We start from the raw sequence: 17,500 nt of genomic DNA, 5'->3' as shown, positions 1-17,500 counted from the left end.
CCACCAATAGCAATGGCCAGTGACTCCCTGTCTGAGAGTACATCTTTCAAACTGCTTGGCCTAACGTTCACAGGAAACATGAGCTGGAACAATTATATTGAAAACATTGCCAGGGCCGCTGCGAAAAAGGTAGGCTCTCTCTACCGTGCTAGAAAACTACTGACACCTGAAAGTATCCTGTACCTCTATAAGGCTACCATTCGCCCATGTATGGAGTATTGGTGTCACATTTGGGCTGGTGCATCTGCTACTAGTCTCTTGTTCCTAGACAAGGTTCAAAAGAGAGTGGCCAATCTGATAGGCCCTGAACTGGCATCTAAGCTTCAGCCTCTTTCCCATCGACGAAACGTTGCATCCCTCTGCTTGTTCTACAAGTATTTTAATGGTGAATGCTCTGACGAACTGCAGACACTTGTGCCCCCACGGCGTAGACACCCTCGACAAACCCGACAGGCAGCTACCCCCACACAGTAGAGATCCCTAGATGTAAAAGATCTTTCTACTCCAGTAGTTTCTTCCCCAGAACCGCTAGACTCTGGAATTCCATTTCAGGTTCCTGCTTCCCTAACTGTACTGACATGCAGAAGTTCAAGTGCAACGTGAACCGACATATTGCTGCCCAAATCCCTACATAGTGCCCCAGTAGTTGCTGCCCCTGATAGTAGCCCCCTACAACAAAGTGGCAATTTGCTTTTGTTTGGGGTGAAAATGCAATAAAAAAAAATGTACTTTTTCACTCCGCTCATTATTTCTGCACAGTATTTCCTTTCTTTTTACTCTGTTGTCCCCTTATGTAGTCTGAGGAAATGTTTGAAAACACTAAATTACTGTTTTTACACATGTGGCGTCATGTCTATTTTTAGTGCACTTTAGGATCAAAAAGACCATTTAAAGCACTCGCTAATCCGATGACTCCTGTCCCCTCCCCGCGTGTACATGTCAGTGTTGGCTCACGAGTCTAAAATCATATGAAGAATACTAGCAACCATACACCCTCACTATTTAACATTATTACGATCATTCACTTTGCATGTTTTTTTTTTTACAAAGAGTTCACCACTTATCAAGGCCCGGGGGCCAGTAGAGGATAAGGGTTAATTTGTGTACGGTAGTTGTTGGGACAATATCGCGATAATCGTTAGTAGTGGAAATTTGGTATACTTAGATTATTTACGAGGGCGGTTCAATAAGAACTTGAAGATGACAATATTGTAGTCAGTTGGAAAGCAGACCGACGGAACAGAGTTCCACGGGCGAGCAGTTTGTGGAAAGAAGCTTTGTTTATGGAATACACGTTTAGGTTTAGACACAGATAAAGAGTGAGGGAAATTATTGATAGTGGCTTTGGCTAGACGAGTGTTCTTTTTTTTTGTTTTTGAAAGATTGGGGCCATAGATTAGAGCTCAGACGAGGACTTGCCAAAAATAACGATAGAGGAAAGACAAGCTCAAAACATCTCTTCTGCTGGAAAGTGGTTACTAATATACGACAGGCTCATTGCTTGAATCTTCAGACAAACGTTCTTTATATCTCGATTTAAAAAGTGCACAATTTGAGAATAAGTTAATGTCCACATAAACTTAGGGTTAGAGTGAAGGATTGACGTTTATTTTTAAATAAGGAATGGTTAATCCAGATAAATTTGGAAGAGAAACAAAACTAACAGCATGCAGATATGTCAAACAAGATGGCGGAATGGCGAAACTTCGATAATACGTCCGATAATATTTGATTTTCTTAAATAAAAAAAAAATACTTGATCGATTTACGTAATTTTTGGAATATGACATTTTCATGCAGTGACAAGTACGTACATTATAAAGATTTTTTTAGCTCATCTAATACTAGCAGGAAGACATGATGTTGCTCTGGATGAAATGAGGATCACTACTGGGTACTTCTCCACTATACTCATAATACCATACAACTTTTTTATTGTTTACACATCTTCTGTTTCCGAGCTATAGTCGAAATAAGCAAAAATTTTGAAGTTGTCTCTTAATTAGTGTCTTCTTTTGAAGCTGTCTTAAAACAACCAAAATGTGTCCATTTGCACGTAAAAATATTTTTTAAATATTTAAAGAAAATAAATGCTTGAATATTAAATTTCTCTCTCTATATATAAACAACCCGTAATGGAACATTTTCGACACACGGTCACGAAAGTCAGCTTATATGCGGTTGTATAAAATTAACTTTGGCCATGCTAATAGACACCGTTCGGTAGTTTTCAAATATTTAAACTTTCATGTTTAGAGCTAAAATACAATAACGAATTTGCATGATTGAAAGTTCTGTAATGTTTGTAAAATTATAGTTTACAGCACCGGAACTCTTTGCAAGTAGGATTGTTTTTCTCGATCACCGCTTTTTCATACGCATGCGGTTATATACTGATAGATGTTTACTGATCAAGCATAAGTAAAATACTGGTTATTTATTTGTTTCCCACGAAACAAAATGTGACACAAGGTCGGTTTGATGTGGGAGATAACCAGCTCCCCTCAAAAGGGGATTCTGCAAAAATAGAATTACCTCAGTATAGAAAGGTTTCCCCCTCCATTGACTGAGAACAATTAATTTGAGTGCAGCATCTGTGCACACACGACACTTCAGTGACCTGCCCAGTACAAGTACCGGAAGTAAAATACTGTTGTTTTCCTTCTGAGTTTAGCCCCCTTTATCGTTCATTAAATCCAGCCACTTCACGTTAATAATCTCGACCTTCTATATAAACCACGCCACACCTCTTGCGTCTTCTGTTTCTGGTTTTCACGTGTCGGTAGCAGAGAGGGCACACCTTTTTGTTTCTTTGAGTTGAGATTTGTTTATGGTATTACTACTACACCCCCCTCCTTGGTATTATGATCGAATATGAAACATTCTGGGTGGTTGTCTTCTTCATGACGGTACAGTTACTGGGTCTGCATTAGTGTTATCGGAAGAGGAATCACCTGCATTTATGCTGGGTGGCTGGTCACCTGAAATTTCTACAATTGTCACAAATGTTCACTCGCATTCTCTGAAGACATGTCAGAACAGTCAGTGGACCTGGTCCCATTATGGGTGGCAAGTCTTTCACATAGCGTAGCATTCCGTCGACTGCTATGTTTTGTGTACTAGTAATTACTAGAGCTATGACAACAGCATATTCTTTTCATTGTTTTGACTCTCGAGTATATATCCGACACAGTAAAACACAGTTAATCAACAGAGAACCACATCACTCTATATAAAAGCATATAAGATATCAAGGGATACACACTCGAGAGTCAAAACAATAAAAAGAATATGCTGTTGTCATAACCCTAGTGATTCCAGTCATGTGTTCCACTCCATACTCAGTGATACATCGTCCATGTGGAGCCTTTACCCACACTGGGTCACCCGTTTTGAAGACAGTCTGCTGTTTATTGTGCGCCGGTGCTGATTTTCTATTGATTCCTTTAAGCCATGTGCAATACCGATACATCGGGTGCTGTAGCAGAGGACACAGCCTCCTTTTGGCATGACGTTTACCTGCATAAAAGTTATCTACGCACATGCTGATGACGAGTGATACCCCAAAACATGTGTCCATTTATAATTTTTATGCACGTAAAAACACTTTTTTTAAAAAAATATTTTAATTAAAATAAATGTTTGAATATTAAATTTCTCTCCATATATCTAATCAGCGTGCGATTGAACATTTTCGACACACGGTCACGAAAATCAGCTTAGGGTATAATACACCGTTTTCTGGCAGCGATCCGTTTTACAGTTCTGTGACATCGCTCGATGGTACCGTTACCAGAGGGAATGTATGCACAGCTGAATCGAAGTCGGATTCTCCACTGATTTGGGAAGGTTTCAAACAAGCTGCTCTGAAAGTGCTTATCTTTTCCTTCTCTAGAAAACACGTCACACCTCTTGTGTCCTTTTCACGCGCTGGTAGTAGAGAGAGCGCACCTTTTGTTTCTTTGAGGTGAAATTGTTTATGGCATTACTACGACGCATTCGTATATGACTGCAGCACCCATGGGTTATTTTCAGCGTATGAATGAAATATGAACTATTTATTGAAGCTTTCTTGTCGATGCCAACAACTTGTGGCTCACTGCGACTTCCGATTTGTGTCACATGGGAAGAATTGAGGACAGAACTCACCAACGTGTACTGGTTAGATTTCAAATGGTAAACAACTGTTGCGATAATATAATAATAATAATACTCATACTAATAATTTGAGGACAGAACTCACCAACGTGTACTGGTTAGACTTCAAATGGTAAACAACTGTTGCGATAATATAATAATAATACTATTACTAATAATAATAATATAATAATAATATAATACTACTACTACTACTACTACTAATAATAATAATACTAATAATAATAATAATAATAATATAATAATAATACTAATACTAATAATAATAATAATAATAATAATAATAATAAATGCCTCAGCGTAGAAATATTTTCTCCTTTTGACCAAAGATCTAACAGAAACCCCGCTTTGATCATAGCCCGAAGTACAAACTCTCCTTTTACCCTATTTCGTCTTCGTCTTTATACCCCCCCCCCGATCCACCCTCGTCCTCTTAATCTTCGTCATTCTCTTTCTATAACGACTGCTCCCTACACTATCGCATGTCTTCAAATTCTTTTGTTCTAATTTAGCGTTTATTTATTTATTTATTTTATTTCTTTTCTTTTAAACGAACCACCTGCTATTTCCTTCCCTTCCCCCTTCCCTTTTTTTGTTTGTTTTTAGGAACTGGTTCTTCCGTTCGCATATAACTTTTGTTTATCTCTGAGCATGCGCACAGAGCATTTGAATATTTTTACTTCCCCTTACTAGCTTTGCCCGTACCTTCCACCGACCCCCATCACTAACTTGTTTAATTTCTTTTATTATAAGTTGCACGTTCATTCTTTGCACCTTTTCTGTTTCGCTGCACCTGTCGAGTCACAAACGACAGTAAGCTCTTCTCAAAAACGATTGCGAGTCGGTTTTGAACCCCCACCGACTTTTAAATAGTTGTGAACCTTCACCAAAACGAGGCCAAAACAATATTTGAAAATAAAAATCCAGTTTCCCGTCGATGACCGTGCGTCTAAGCAACATGATATTAATGCAGGTCGATATTTGAGCCTTTATTATTCCTGATATTCATAAATGACCTCACTGATAAAATTGAATCTGCATTGGGTATATTTGTTGATGACACCACGCTCTATAATAGACATGGCGGAAAGCGAATGTACATATATCCAAGGTAATGGCAGAAATCCTAGAGAACAACCTTCATTCTGTAGTTGAATGGATGGTAATATTTGAGCTCTTTTAAACAAAAATGATTGAGAGGCGGTTTGAAACGCATCTACTTCTAAATAGCTGTACCCCTTCGTCAAAATGAGATCAAAAATAATATTTAAAAAAAACGAAGAAAAGTAAATATGATCTATTTACATCACCATGAAAACCTTAACAAAAAATCAGTCGGGAATTATCTCAACTTCAAAGCCAGCAAAGCATAAATCCTTTTTGAAATGGCACGTTCCTTGTTGACTGAAGAACGGATGGTGTTTTATGCGGTTCAAAGAGGTCCACCCTGCCAGGTTGTTGCCTCCCGGCTTTTGAGTAGAATAAGTTTATTACTTACTGCCTGAGGCTCTCCTACCGGAAAATGCCGATGGAGTTGCCTGAGCAATTTTTAATATGCTAGAGTGCCCCTTCTTCAGGGGCGCTGGCATGCTCCCTCCCCTATCTTTCGACCTTGTGTCACATCTTTCTACGGTGGGAAAGAAGTAAATAACACGTTTTCAGCAGGAACCCGTCTTGCTACTAACACTGCAAAGAACTTTTATTTTCTTTCTCGGCGTACCTTAAAATTAAAAAGAACTTCCATGAACATAGTTTCTTTCCAAGAACACGTATTCGCATACATTTTCCTCTTCAAACTTCAACAATGTCGTTTTCCACGTCCAATAGCGACAAATATTTGTAGAGACGTCATCATAGTGAATCCTCGGAGTGTTGAAATTTTATTTGTAGGAAAAATAATTTTTTACACCTATTTTTTTAAAATAAATCTGTCAGCTTAATCTTTCATTGTATGCTCAAACGATGTCTATGACATTTGTAATATATAAGTGGGACTATAAGACTGAATCGTAAGGTTTGACTCATTTACATATCTTGAATTTATAATGAGGTTGACAATCCACCGTTTGAGAATTCTTATTATCTCATGCAGGTATTTATTTGTCAGTTGCTGGTTTTGTGTACATTTGCGCTGTTGTTTCTTATATTGCAAATAAAACCAGTTTCTCATGTGGTCTCGTCTTCTATTAAAGGTGATGGAGAAAGAACAGTTGGAAATAAGTCATACGCCACCCGCTATGACTATGCTAATTCCTACAGCTACGTTCATAGAAAAATAAGCTATAATACCTGATATAGTGATGTTGGACAAAAAGGAGAAAGCAGCAACCCTAGGGGAAGTTATTGTCCCCAATGATGCTGGATTAAGAAGGGCTCAAAGAAAAAAGATAACGAAATACCAATGTCTTATTTACGACATGAAATTAAACTTGAAACTGGAATCTTAGGAAAATTTCGAAAACTACCTGGCAAACATACTCGGTGAACCAAGTACAAAGGAAATACAAACAATTAAACCTTAAGAGAAAGTTAAAATCTTAAATAGATCTCTCGGTTGGAGTGTATAAGATAGTATGTGAATGTCTGGCATCCGGTAGGAAGCCCCATCCCCAGCTAGAATTGAATGATAAAAAAGCGGTACACTTCTCGCAATTTTGCAGCAACCGCGTTTAGAGGGTTAATGAAACCTTGTTCTCATGATTTTATAGCACTTTTCTGTCCCTCAACATGCAATTTAACTAACCCTTATGCTCGAGTAGCTTTTAGCCTTGGTAAGCAATGAACCATTAGTACATAAAAAAATCACCTCGTAAGAAAACGAAAACAACAACAACACAATATCGGTTAGAGGCTACCATAGTTTATGTAAAAGAATAATAAGTTGCCTGCGCGCTTGGATGAGTCGTTTGGTGCATGCAAAATTTTCAAGGCATTTCTATTTTTCCGTTAGAGTGTCGCACGACTTTTGTCGTCTGCCACCGGGTCGCAAGCCGCTATTTGATGATTTTTGCTTGGGTGCCAGTGTGGAGGAATTCCAATTTTGCAAAAGCTCGAAGACTTTGATGATATCAGACAGAAAACAACGTTGATGATGTGCTTCGGAGCGACCGAACGATACAGTTTTGTACAACTATTTTGAAGCATAACATTTAATAGATATTAACAAAAATAGTGTATGTTTATTTAACGTAAAAAGCTAGGTGCAACATCTGAAATTAATTTTCTTAACCCCCAAATTATTGTTAGCAATAGTTACTATTGCTCTGCCTTTTCCTCTACCTCCTTTTTGGATTGGTATCGCATTTAAAAATATTTATATAAAATTAGCGGGGGTGGGGAGGCGCCCGGTTTTGGCCGGGTATTAAAATACGCTTAAATGTGATATTTTAATATGTCCAGATTTCATATATATTATTATAGAGTCGTGATTTCAAAAGTTTATAAAAATAAACAGTATTTAGGTGCCATCAGCTAGAATCGAAACCGAAACTGTAGCATTCAAAGCTGGTGATGTTACCTCTGTACCAACGTGACATGCATATAAACCGATTAAAAATAAACTAAAATGAATGTAAAAAATGTTTAACGATCTTTTCAATTTTGACCCATTTTTTGGGGCCCTTAAAAACAATTTCAACCGGCTAAAGACCCATAAAAGAACGGCCCGTAAAAAAAAAATCAAATCATTTGAGGCCCCTAGCGCCGCTCTGCAACTTTTAATTTCGAGGGAGATAGAGTTTGAAAATATGGAGACTGGCTGACAGACAGACAGACATATAGCCGTTTATATATTAGATTAATTGAAAATAAATATTGAGTTAAATGGGAAAGCTTTGCGGTTGTGCGAGAACAGTCGACTATTGATTGTTGTGTGACGTTGTTCGCTTACCAACACACGTTGTGCGGTTTCAGTCGCAAAAGTCATAAGATAAAAAAAAAGGAAAAAACTCCAGCCCGCTTTTTTCTTTTTAACAACACCAGTTATTTCTTTGTTGCTACAGCCGTGGCGTCACCCACATGATTTCCTTCTCGAGCGCCCTTTACTCCTCACAAGTGATCGCGAACGTTATCGATGTCTCTCACGAGATCTTGATTGTTATCTCGTCTCTTACGAGATCTTTGTCTTTCTCGCTTTTTATAGTCCTTATTCCCTCCCACCGGTGACGTCACTTGTTATCCGCGCTATGTTACACTTGTGTTCTTCGTTGCTCGTAATGTTGTCAGTTGTGTCGAGTGTATTGTCTTTTCTCTCTCTGGTACTTCATCGGCCGAATCCTATTTCAGTCACCTTAATCAATTCGAGGGAAATAATATATCTTTTTTTTTTCTTTAAAATTTCATTTGCGTTTCCCTATGCAATATATAAAAAAATTCCTAATTTTTATATTCTTTTTCTTCTTACAGTGAACCTGTAACACGCGTGTGCAGTGTCTAAGATCAAAGGTATGTGTTCTGTACTGGAACGAATTTTGGATTTTTAAATTCAGTTTTATTTCATACAAATAAACAGCATTTTATGTAAGTATTTTTAGAAAAGGAATAAACGGGAAATAGTTTTATTTGCATCACCAATATATTAAAGGTAGGTTTGCTGGCACGTAGAATCTCTCTCCACACACACACACACACACACACACACACACACACACACACACACACACACACACACACACACATATATATCTTCCTCTCTCTCTCTCTCTCTCTCTCTCTCTCTATATATATATATATATATATATATATATATATATATACACACTCACACACATATGTATCTATCTATCTATATATATCTATATCGTGTATATTTGTGTGTGTGTGTATATGTGTATTGGGGTAGAGAGGGCTCCCGTAAGCCGTGGTGAAGGCAACCTTTCTAGGAGAAGCAAATCTCTGATTTAAAAAACCATAAAGCAGAAGACCAGTACCCGCATTAAGCTGGTCTGCAGTTTAATTTGTTGCTGGCTATCTTGCTCTTGCTTGTTGCTGGATCTCAGCATTTTGAACCGAGAGAGAGACTTAGCTGTCGTACAAAGCTAAGACTCTGTAACATCATATTTGTATAGATACTCCCTCAGACATTTGGGCTCATGGATTTTAAATGTCTGAGGGAGTGGAACGCGTCTGACAAGACGTTGCAATCATATATATATATATATGTATACACACTCACACGCATCTCTCTCTGTCTCTCTCTCTTTCTCTCTCTCTCTCTTTATATATATATAAATATATATATATATATATATATATACACACACACATCTCTCTCTCTCTTTATATATATATATATTCCCTGTTTATTACCTCGTTATCCAACCCTCTCATTTTATGCTTTATACATTGTCACCACCCGCTCCCATATTATATTCTGAACTTCTATTCCTAAGAGCTCCTAATCTCTCGCAAGGCTCCAGCCAACTAAAACTCTCCTGCATTAGTTCAACACCCCCAGATGCCTCACTGATTCCTCGCCCATCACCCACCATATACCAGATATATTAATATCCCTCCAATTACCCCCTTAACTAGATGCCACGTTGAAATGTTTGCAACCTAACCCGTCTTCTGATGAGAACCAGTAGGTTTCGAAATATCTAAGTACAAAGAAAATATAAAACATCCCTTAATTACTGTGTTTCATTATTACATTGACAAATAAATAAATATATACCAAAATATAGCTGTGTCTTGTCTATAATTGCTATATATATATATATATATATATATATATATATATATATATATATATATATATATATATATATATGTTTTGAAAAAAGAAAAACCGAATGAATTTATGAAATGATCAACGGTTCGTCCCTATTGCAGAGGACATCTTCAGGATATTAAAAGGAAAAATGCAAAAAAAGAAACCGATCATAGACAATACGAAAATGAAAAGGAAGGAAACTATAGTGTGTATATCATGTATATATATATATATACATATATATATATATATATATATATATATATATATATATATATATATATATATATATATATACTAGCAGATTCACTTAAATATGATATTTTAATTTGTCCAGATTTCGTATATATATTATGGAGTTGTGATTTCAAAATTAAAAAAGAAGTATTTTGTTGCCATCAGCTCGAATCGAAACCGAAAGAAAAATTGTAGCATTTGAAGGTGGTGACGTTAATAATATACTAACGTGACACGCATATGAACTCATTAAAAATTACAAATGAAGATGAATATACAAAATATATAACGATTTTTTTTCAATTTTGACCCTTTAAAAATTATTTTAATCCATAAAGTAACGGCCCGTAAAAACTCCAATTATTTGAGGCTCCTAGCGGCGCTATGCGACTTTTAGTTTCGGAAGAGATAGAGTTTGAAAATATGAAGACAGACAGACAGAATATAATATATATATATATATATATAATACACGCAAGGGGAAATGTATTGATAATAGAAAAATATATGCTGGTGGATAAAGATTTGTTGATCAATTTAAAACAAGGGATTACAGTGTGTAGAAGTTATGAAATCTCTTTCGAAGCCTAATGCTTCTCATCAGAAGAGGAGAGGAGGTGCTAGTATATATATATAAAGTTATGAAAATATATATGGCAATTAAGCTACACAAAATATTCCGCGTTTCATTCTCGTAAGAATTCGTCATAAGCCTTTTCACAACTTACTACCTAGCTCTACCTATGTATTGAACACTGTTGAAGTAAATACTGAAAATTTACGCATAAAATTATACCTTCGTATATTAATTTATGTGATTAAATGAAGTAGTCTCATACACACGAGGAAAATATATTGATAATAGAAAAATAAACACTAGTGAATATAGATTCACTGATCAATTTGAAACAAAGGAATGTAATACAGTGTGTGGAGGCATGAAAGCTCTTTATGTCAGGTATTTCGAAGCCTAATGCGTCTCATCAGAAGAGGAGGGGAGATGCTAGGTAACAAGATAAGGATGTGACGTCTAGCAATAGGTATATTTGCGAAATTTTTATAGGTTGAATATATTAGAGGGGGGGAGAAAGGTTGTCTAGGAGATTATAAGATAATTATGGTACTTTAAATTTATTAGAGAGGGGCTTTAGTCTGGTTGAGCAATAGAGAATATATACGCACGAGGTGCGTTCCAAAAGTAATGCCTCCTATTTTTTGCCGCTCGAATATATCAGACGTATTTGCAAATAGCTTCCTTAAATTATGCATTCAAGACTTGAAAGTTTCATCTCTCTATTGCAGATATTGATGGTGTAAGACTCTAAGAAAGCAAACCCTGTCATGGACCTGCGTCAAAAGCTTAGATTCGTGATTGAATTCCTGGCAAAAGTTCATTGAGAATGGTAGTGACTGCGCAGAAGAATACATTTTGGAGCACAAAAGGTCGCTCGTTTTAATGGTACCACTGCTGTCTTCGTAGCTCTTTTACATTTTAAATTTAAAAAAATAGGAGACTTACTTTTAAAACTACCCTCGCACGACAAAGCGCGCTCTGGACGCCCATGCACAGCCATCGTTCATCGCTGGCAAATGTGCATTGAGAATGGTGGTGACCGTGTAAGAAAATAAAATTCCGGGGCACAGAAGGTCATTCATTTTAATGATACTAGTCCCGTCTTCGTAGCTCTTCAACTATTAAAGTTAAAATAGGAAATTTTATATTTGGGACAACCCTAGTATATATATATATATATATATATATATATATATATATATATATATATATATATATATATATATAAGTGAACGTGTCTGTGTGTCTGTCTGTGTGCATTTCCTTACTCAATAACTTTTTTTTTAATTTTTAGTCTACAGACTCGAAATTTGATATACAGGGTATTGAGATTTGGGAAAATCGATGTGATCGATTTTCGGCCAAAAATGTGGCTGTTAAGGAGTCAAAGTTCAACGATTTGACCTTTGAGAACTCTACCAAACTCCTCCAACAATTTTGAGTCTAAACATTTGAAATTTTAGATATAGGTTCCTTGGACATGGATCTAACTTAATAATTTGATTTAAGCCCAAAACAATAAATGTTAAGGGGTCATAATAGGGGTCAAAGTTAAAAACATTGACCGCTGTTTTTTGTTTTTTTTTGCTCAACATACACCTCCAAACACCCGGGCAACGCCGGGCTGAAATGCTAGTATGTATATATAATTATTACAATAATATTTTTTTAATACCTACAGACACTAGTATTTCATCCTTTCGGGAAACATCAGTGCATGGTGACACGATTATTACCGGTCAGGAGATTCGATCCTGGCCACGAAGCCATCTCCGACTCGATTAGCAAGGAACAAACCTTACGGCCAATCTGAACCGCGAGAAATATCACTGAAATTTTAATATTTTCTTTTTAAAGGTCTTAACATCCGGCCGTAGTGACCTAATGATTATAACTCCATGATCTATGCATGCGAGCTTAGGTGACCAACCTTCTATTTTAACTTTAAAGTGCTTAACAATAAGAACCGAGTTTCTTAAAGGGGCTGATATAATTATTGCAATAATTTTTACGAAGGAATTTAAATGATTAAAAACGATTTTCAGCTACAGAATTTTCAGCTGGAAATGTCTCCTCCGTTATTAAACTCTTTCTCTCTGATAGGGTTATTAGAGTAGTCGTTGATGGGCAGAGGTTCGAAGCTCATAGCATGAACGCTAGCATTCCTTAGTCTTCCATTTTGGGCCAAGTTCTCTTCCTGATCTTCATCAATGATCTCCCAAATCACATTCTTTAGATCAGACTGCATAAGATGTTTGCTTTGGTCAACATTTTCTGTTTCTTTTTTCATCGGACTTTTCGATTATCTATTATCGATACTTATCGAAGGCATTCCTATTTAAAAAAAAAAAAAAACTATCTAAGAACAATGCTAGATACATAAAGTACATTTGTATGATTATTCATAAAAATCGGCCCAGCCGTTGTGGAGTCTATAAAAGGCAAACTCTCTCTCTCTCTCTCTCTCTCTCTCTCTCGCACACACACACACAAGTTCCTTTCATATAATAGTAAAAATACGTGCACTCTTAGTTCCCATCATGCCTTAAGGCTTCCATACTTATATTAATAAATACTATTATTTTACCACTGTGTTTCCGCATATTTCCGTATATAACGTACACCTTAGGTTTGACTCTTATATTTTAACCGAACGTTGGGCAAAAATCGCATTCAACCAATGCAATACACCCCACTACTGCGTTCTCAACCCCGACCCCTATTAAGTACTATTTTACTGTTGTTTATTCAGGTTTTCAATTTTTCTCTTTTTCTTTTCATTTTCTTAATGTATTTTGTCACATATTCGAAGAGTTAAGCACGCGCCAAAAAAACATCCGATTCGAATCTTCTGCCGTCTGTTCAGTAAATCTCAAATCTTCACTTTTGCCTCAAGATGTTCGCTGTTTCGAACGAAACCGCTGAAATTCCTCGTTTGATTTTTATTTCTTCCTATGCTTGTTTGTAACGTTACCCAACGCATTGTAGCCTCAGTCGCAAAGTAGACAAAGAACAGCAAGCAGCTTCAAGCACTGTTTTTAAACAACGACATTTATTACCTCCTTAACCCGCTACGCGTGACTTCTCGTTAACGCTGTGGCGTCTCCCTCTCACGTGATCGTCTTCTCGAACATCATCTACGTCTCTGACGTGATCGTCTTCTTGAACGTTTTTATAATCTTCTTTATCCTTACCGTGACATAATTTTGCTCATGGCTCGGTATTTGCGTACAGCCGTCTGTGCTATTTAAAATTTTAACCTTTCTATTTTTCATATATTCTGTCTTCGCAATATTCATTTTCATGATATATTGTGTAGTCTATCCCCATAGACACACACATATATATATATATATATATATATATATATATATATATATATATATATATATACTAGCTGGCAGCCCAGCGTTGCCCGGTGGTGCAATACGCTTAAAGCTTAAATATGACATTTTAATTCAATCAAATGGCGTATGTATGTATTATAGAATCAATCCTCTGTTTATTATTATATACTGCGAGAAATATTTTGCCAGGGGGACTAATTCGCAAACACATAAATAAATAATAATGATAATGGTGTCCATCAAATCCTGTCTGTGTTTGTTTGCAATGTCATGTGAGCTGATATTTGGACTTGATGATGAATATCCTGGAAAAGTTACTTCTGATTAATGTTTAATTTTAAAATATGTAAACGAAGAAATGATTTGCGGCGATTTTTAAATGCTACCTCTGTTTTTATCGTAAATGGAACTCATTCATAAGAAAGAATTAAAATAAAATGCTGAGGGTATGATTCGATCAGTAGTCGATGCTTTACCACTAAGCATATCTCCAGATTATAACAATTCTGTTTTTTTTAAGAAGAAATGATTTGCTGAAATTTTATTATCTACTTTGGCCGGTGTAATGTAAAATATTCCCTTGTAAAAATTATTCTTATCTATAAAAGACAAAAACTATTTTAAGCTCGAATTTTTTCGATTTTCGATACGTATCGTATGAATTTCTGTGCAAAACATATCTAAGGACGTTGCCAGATATATACATTAGCTTTGAGTGAAATTTGCAAAAGATAGGCTCAGCCGTTTCGGAACTTATGAGGAAGGAACTCATTCACGCACACACACACACGCACACACACACGCACACAAAGTGACTTTTATATAATAGTAGAGATAGAGATGAATCATGTATATCTATACGTCCTTCGGAAAAAAATCGAAAAAATATGCGCATAAAATGTTGGAAGCTCTATGATTTTCGAACGGTGAGGTTTTCCGACATGTGTCTATGCGGTGCAGTTCGTCAATGAAAAACACCTGCTCTGACGAAGTTCTTTCTTTTCAATTCTTTCATATTTCTTTCTCCTTCCTCCCTTCCCTTCCCCCTCTCTACATTCTTTCGTTGCAGTTGTTCAATTCTCAGCTCTGCCTCGTTTTCATCTATCAACTTGCTTATCTGCACAGTTTTCATGTTGATGTCATTTTTTTTCTTTTTGATTTGCCGATAAATCTCTGGATGAATCGATAGGGAAGCCAATTAAATGCAAGTCAGGTTGAAGATAATATTAAATATAGGCCAGACACAGAACATTTGAGATATATATATATATATATATATATATATATATATATTTGATATATATATATATATATATATATATATATATATATATATATATATATATAAGAAAATGCCCGTCTTACTTTAAGCTACACATTCATACTTAAAGATATAGGCGTTACATAAGGATTAAATTTCTCCTTTTAACGACACGATTTGTTCTTGACAACTCAAGTAACTAATCGTAATGTATATTTGCCTCGAAACTAAGCATTATTTCTATTTGTCTTTATAACTCGACGTAATTTCTATTTGTCTTTATAACTCGACGTAATTTCTATTTGTCTTTAGAACTCGACGTAATTTCTATTTGTCTTTAGAACTCGACGTAATTTCTATTTGTCTTTATAACTCGGCGTAATTTCTATTTGTCTTTATAACTTGACGTAATTTCTATTTGTCTTTATAACTCGACGTAATTTCCATTTGTCTTTAGAACTCGACGTAATTTCTATTTGTCTTTAAAACTCGACGTAATTTCTATTTGTCTTTAGAACTTGACGTAATTTCTATTTGTCTTTATAACTCGACGATATTTCTATTTGTCTTTATAACTCGACGATATTTCTATTTGTCTTTATAACTCGTCGATATTTCTATTTGTCTTTAGAACTCGACGTAATTTCTATTTGTCTTTATAACTTGACGTAATTTCTATTTGTCTTTATAACTCGGCGTAATTTCTATTTGTCTTTATAACTCGACGTAATTTCTATTTGTCTTTAGAACTCGACGTAATTTCTATTTGTCTGTATAACTCGACGTAATTTCTATTTGTCTGTATAACTCGACGTAATTTCTATTTGTCTTTATAACTCGACGTAATTTCTATTTGTCTTTATAACTCGACGTAATTTCTATTTGTCTTTATAACTTGACGTAATTTCTATTTGTCTTTAGAACTCGACGTAATTTCTATTTGTCTTTATAACTCGACGTAATTTCTATTTGTCTTTATAACCCGACGTAATTTCTATTTGTCTTTATAACTCGACGTAATTTCTATTTGTCTTTATAACTCGACGTAATTTCTATTTGTCTTTAGAACTCGACGTAATTTCTATTTGTCTTTATAACTCGCCGTAATTTCTATTTGTCTGTATAACTCGCCGTAATTTCTATTTGTCTTTATAACTCGCCGTAATTTCTATTTGTCTTTATAACTCGACGTAATTTCTATTTATCTTTATAACTCGACGTAATTTCTATTTGTCTTTATAACTCGACGTAATTTCTATTTGTCTTTAGAACTCGACGTAATTTCTATTTGTCTTTAGAACTCGACGTAATTTCTATTTGTCTTTAGAACTCGACGTAATTTCTATTTGTCTTTAGAACTCGACGTAATTTCTATTTGTCTTTAGAACTCGACGTAATTTCTATTTGTCTGCGTGGCTGCATGTTATGTGTTAATAAGAAAAGTAATACCACTTGAAAAGACACATAACACGCAATCACGTGTGGGCCATGACAGGACATTTAAAACCAATCATCAGTAACACCTCAACATATCCACAAGGGATTTATATATCCGACGTAAAAGATGATTTACAAAAAAGAAAAGAAAAGACAAGAAATTGTAACCCGATGTAGACTTTTGATGTTAAAAATTTGTTTATTCTTTAAGATATATAAATAATTTATTTTAGAGAAAAAAAAAAACAGGCATCGTTAATTGGCTTTCTACTTTCTATGATATAATTCAAATACGAAACTTATATATATATATATATATATATATATATATATATATATACATATATATATATATATATATATCGTATTATTTGGATTATTCGGATGGAGTAAGGTCCTCGTCTTGAGTTCATTTGCATGACGTTTTATTCGATGTAACTTGATCCTTCCTCAAGTATATTTTGTAGAACTAAGGAATCAAGACTTCGAACTCTGGAATCTGCACGGTATTTCGAATTGAACCCTTTATTTAATATACGGGGTAGCAATCTCTCGTTCCGTCAGCCATGACTGGGTCAGAAGCGATAAGTAATTCGCAATTGTATTTTTGCATGTATACCACATTGATAGAGGACCTGATAAATTCAGCTGTGAAAGTTGAACTGTTACAGGTTCAATCCTCAGTGCCGAATCAAAAAATAAAATTGTTCGCAAGATGCACATGCAGGAGATCATCGATCTAAATGTTGTGAAAATGACACTTACGTTGAGAA

General features: G+C 35.4%; 1 protein-coding gene across 3 annotated transcripts in view; it reads left to right on the top strand.

Moving 5' to 3' along the window:
• The window catches only part of LOC145242127 (synaptic vesicular amine transporter-like), an 802,797-nt gene that overhangs the window by 269,898 nt on the left and 515,399 nt on the right, over positions 1-17,500 (top strand). For all 3 annotated transcript variants that reach the window (XM_080105051.1, XM_080105049.1, XM_080105050.1), the window contains exon 3: positions 8,563-8,601. The gene's annotated coding sequence lies outside the window, so the exon portion shown is untranslated. The remainder of the gene's footprint in view (positions 1-8,562; positions 8,602-17,500) is intronic.

The sequence above is a fragment of the Euprymna scolopes genome, chromosome 21 (genome assembly GCF_053919585.1).
Source record: "Euprymna scolopes isolate OS-2025 chromosome 21, ASM5391958v1, whole genome shotgun sequence".
Taxonomy (NCBI): Eukaryota; Metazoa; Mollusca; class Cephalopoda; order Sepiida; family Sepiolidae; genus Euprymna; species Euprymna scolopes.
This window is presented reverse-complemented; position numbering and strand designations above follow the sequence as displayed.